General features: G+C 40.9%; 1 protein-coding gene across 3 annotated transcripts in view; it reads left to right on the top strand.

Annotated features, from left to right (window-relative positions):
- The window catches only part of ChT (choline transporter), a 164,363-nt gene that overhangs the window by 833 nt on the left and 158,530 nt on the right, over positions 1–5,000 (top strand). For 2 of the 3 annotated variants that reach the window (XM_076187995.1, XM_076188004.1), the window contains exon 1: positions 1–941. This exon is cut by the window's left edge and continues 833 nt beyond it. The exons of the other annotated variant lie outside the window; for it this stretch is intronic. The gene's annotated coding sequence lies outside the window, so the exon portion shown is untranslated. The remainder of the gene's footprint in view (positions 942–5,000) is intronic. 3 annotated transcript variants of the gene reach the window in all.

Here is a 5,000-nt window from a genome sequence, read left to right as displayed (position 1 = left end):
GATCGCATTCCCCTTGCTGAAGTGCTCTCCCCTTTCTGAATGTTTTCTGCTGAAGTGACTTGTGACATTGTCAATGTGTGGGCTTGGGTTTAGACTGAAGAACACCCCCTCCAAACGAACCTCACTTCGCTGGGGGGATTATTGTGGGCGTGTGATTCAGGTACCGGGGGCGACTCTCACCGAAAGCACGGAATCTCACAGCTTCTCCTTCTCACGGGTTATATGATCTGAAACGAAGAAGCAGATACGAAAGAAGCGACGCTCGGTGAAGCGGAGGAAAAAGAAAAAAGAAGAGAGCAACGACAATATACACACACACATATATACACAGTATATATGTTTATCTACAGATTCATGTAATATTCCTCTCTAACCTGTACCTTTCTGCTCTTGTACTGGATCCTCCATTCATCAAGGACTACTGCTCGGTTCAAACAAGGGAAATAGCAAAACATAAGTTACGGCGGACGATACATTCTGAGAAATACATCGAGAAGAATCAGTCTTACCTCACATTCGATTGAAACCTTTTTGAGAACGCAGGGAAAAAGAGTCAGTTATACTCAGTTGAAAACTTGAACTCCAATCTGTCCTTAGATTACCCGTAAAACAAAAAAGAAAAGAATACAACAGCAACAACAATAGTAACAGAAATATAGCAAACGAAGGCAACAGCAAACAATAAAGTAGCCAACTACGGGCTTCCACATGTGAGAGTGAGAATGAGTGTCCGCGTGTGTGATTCCTGTTAAACAATACAAACTCGATTTAAGGGGGTTTTTAAGAAAAAATATGAATAAGTATTTTTAATAGACTTCTATTTTGGAGATTACGAAGACATTTTTATAAACGTTTGGTTCCATAGAAGATTTATTTTTGTGAAGAAATTCGAAAACAAAAATCTGAAAGGATAGTACCTTCAATCTTCATAGGCAGAAAAGGTAAGATGACACCCAGCTATGAATGTGTTGGTAATTATAAGTCTGAGCTCTGTCTACTACCTTGACAGGAGTGGGAAGAGAATGAGGCTAAATCAAACCCTGAGAAGTCTCAAATATTTAAGTTTTTGATTTATATTACGACTTAAATGAATGGCCCGACTACATGCACATTTTGTCAGCACACACAACGAAAGGGTCTCGTATATCACTTTTGATCACGTGTGGGGACACCCCTCACTCCCGCCCCACGGCTGGGATGGCTCACATGATTTACTCACCTTTTCATTCAGGAAGATGGGATGAAATATGCATTCGATGCATTTGTAAACACGCTCACACGTGACCAAAGAACCACCCGAACCTCACATGAAGGAACAGTTTCACTCAAGTTCAAAGTCCTCCAAGATACTGAAGGTCATGACAAGGTTAAACGATTTCTTCCTTCCTGAATTAAGAAGAAAATATATACATATATGTATCATGTAAAATACAATAGATGATTCATGGCTACAGATGAGATGAAAATAGTGGTACAGTTGTTCAAAATATTGTAAGAAATATCAAATTGTATGTAGGTGGTACGTGCATACCAACATACACGTACACATACGCACGCGCATACACTTAGACACGCGCGCGCACACACACACACACACACACACACACACACACACACACACACACACACACACACACACACACACACACACACACACACACACACACACACACACACACACACACACACACACACACACACACACACACACACACACACACACACAGTTACACGCAAACAAATACAGTCGCATATGTAATACACACACACACAGAAATATATATATATATATATATAGATATAAATATGTATATATATATATATAGATATCAATATGTATATATATATATGTATATAGATATAAATATGTATATATATATATATAGATATCAATATGTATATATATATATGTATATAGATATAAATATATATATATATATATACTCGCACATGTAAAAATCACCCAATATGCCAACACATAAGCACACACATACGTACACACAAACACACATACGTGATAAATGCGTACAAACACTTAGACACGCACATAGACTCATAAAGACATACATACACAAACACATGAATACATATACACGGACAAAAACGTGTGCACACACATACACACTTAAGATGCAAGAACACACCCGTAAAATAGCAATGATACACACGAACACATTCACATACATATAAAAACACATACACATATCAACACACAAACATATCAACATACACACACATGTCAACACATACACATACATACCAACACACATAAACCCACACGCACGCACACACACACGCACACACGCACACACACACACACACACACACACACACACACACACACACACACACACACACACACACACACACACACACACACACATATATATATATATATATATATATGTATATATATGTATATATATACATATATATATATATATATATATATATATGTGTGTGTGTGTGTGTGTGTGTGTGTGTGTGTGTGTGTGTGTGTGTGTGTGTATGTGTGTGTATGTAAGTGAAAAGCGCAAAGCAAACTATTTTATTAAAGACCGAGCGCTTTCGTATATTTAGCCATCTTCACGGTACAATGGACGTCAGAAGATCAAAGCTCTCGATCTATGATCTATTATTTTTCCTTAGGGATTCTCAACATATTTACAATTACACGCCTATGTGACTGTCGATTCTCTCTCTCTCTCTCTCTCTCTCTCTCTCTCTCTCTCTCTCACACACACACACACACACACACACACACACACACACACACACACACACACACACACACACACACACACAAACACACACACACACACACACTCTTTTTATATATATATATATATATATATATATATATATATATATATATATATATATCACATATCCTATCTATCTATCTATCTATCTATCTATATATATATATATATATATATATATATATATATATGAATAGACATACATACATATACATATACCAAGGCTTTTTCCCCTTTACAAGGGAGGTAGCCAAAAAGGAAAAGGCATAAAATCATTCCCACCCATTCCATCTCTGAATACACTCCACACCCCTCCACCCTCCCTCTTATCTTAGCACCTCCTGGATGACGGGTCATCCCTGCACCTTGTCCACTGCCCTGGGTCAGAAGCAGTGTCGCAAGACACAGCACATCCACAGCAAGGCCGCTTCATTAAATCGGCGACCCCCCCTCTCCGTCCCCCCATGCATAAAAGGAAAAGACGGGGAGAAATCCCTTCGGGCTTCGTCAAATTTTGCTCACACATACTACCTCACCCCCCATCCCCCCCGCCCATTCCACATCATGCATCACAACATCATCCATATACAACCATTCTCTATTCATCCCTGTCTTCTGTCCTCTCCCGTCCTTCCTCAACAGACATTCCCCTCTTCCCCAAAGCCCCCTTCACCCCATCCATCCACCTCATCCTAGGACGTCCCCTCATGTTCACTCCCTCCACATCTGCCTTCCATACCTCTTTTACTAGTCTTTCTTCACTCATTCTTTCCATGTGTCCAAACCATCCTAATACTCTTTCATCAACCCTATCTCCCAACTCCCTTTCCACCCCCGTTCTTCTCCTCACCTCCTCATTTCTCATTCTATCTAGCCTAGTAACCCCCATCATACTTCTCAGACACCTCATCTCAAACACATTCAAACTCCTTCTCTCTTCCTCTCTTATGTTCCATGTTTCTGCCCCATACAGTGCTGTTGGCACAATCACTCCTTCATACAGTCTCCTCTTAGCATCCATTCCCAAAAGTCTATTCCTCATTACACTCTTCAATCCACCAAGGCATTTACTCGCTTCTCTCAATCTACATTCTACCTCCACCTTCACCCCACTTTTTCCTGTCACATTTGCAGCCAAATATCTAAAACTATCCACTTCCTCCAGTCGCTCTCCCTTAATGCTCACTTCCAGTCTACTGCCACTTTCACCCCTTGTACATCTCATCACCTTACTTTTACCCACATTTATCTTTAGCTTTCTTCTGTCACATACTCTCCCAAACTCTGTCACCAACTTCCTCCGTCCCTCCTCCGATCCTGCCACAAGCGTAGTGTCGTCCGCAAACAACAGCTGGCTCACCTCCCACTTTTCTCCATTTTCTTTAACCATCTCCAATCCCTGACCCAATACCCTTGCATTTATCTCTCGCACTACCCCATCCATGTATAAGTTGAACAGCCAAGGCGACATAACGCATCCTTGACGAAGTCCCACCTCTACCTCGAACCACTCACTCTCTCCATTTCTAATCCTGACACAAGCTCTACTACTCTCATAAAAGCTCTTGACAGCTCCTAGAAGCTTTCCTCCTATCCCATATATCTGCATAACCTCCCACAGTGCCTTTCTGTCTACCCTATCGTAAACCTTTTCCAGATCCATAAAAGCCAAAAAAACAACCTTCCCCTTTCCTATAACTTTCTCACATATCTGTCTTACCACAAAGATCTGATCTACACAACCTCTACCCGTCCTAAATCCACACTGTTCCTCACCAATTACTTCCTCTGTTCCTCTCCTAATCCTCTCAATCAAGATCCTCCCATAAGCCTTCCCAACTACACTTAACAAGCTAATCCCTCTGAAACTACTACATTCACACTTGTCCCCTTTTCCCTTGTAAAGTGGAAATATACAGGCACTCCTCCAGTCCTCCGGCACTCTACCTTCTCTCCAGCAAACATTCAATAACCTCACCAGCCAATCCACCATCACTGTACCTCCCTTTTTCAGACATTCTGCATGGCATCCATCCAGACCAGGTGCCTTACCTGCTTTCATAATCTTAACAACTGCCTTCACTTCATCCTTCCTTATTTCTCCTCCATTTTCCTCACTCATCACGGTCATTTTCTTAGCATTTCCCACTGCAACTATCTTTCCCTCCCTATCCTCCTTCACATTTAGCAACTCACTAAAATATTCTGCCCATCTTCCCCTTACTGCCTTCTCTTCCA

This window comes from Oratosquilla oratoria, chromosome 1, assembly GCF_046742065.1.
Source record: "Oratosquilla oratoria isolate Oo_2021 chromosome 1, ASM4674206v1, whole genome shotgun sequence".
Taxonomy (NCBI): domain Eukaryota; kingdom Metazoa; phylum Arthropoda; class Malacostraca; order Stomatopoda; family Squillidae; genus Oratosquilla; species Oratosquilla oratoria.
The sequence above is the reverse complement of the archived record's forward strand: the minus strand, read 5'-3'. Positions and strand labels throughout refer to the sequence as shown.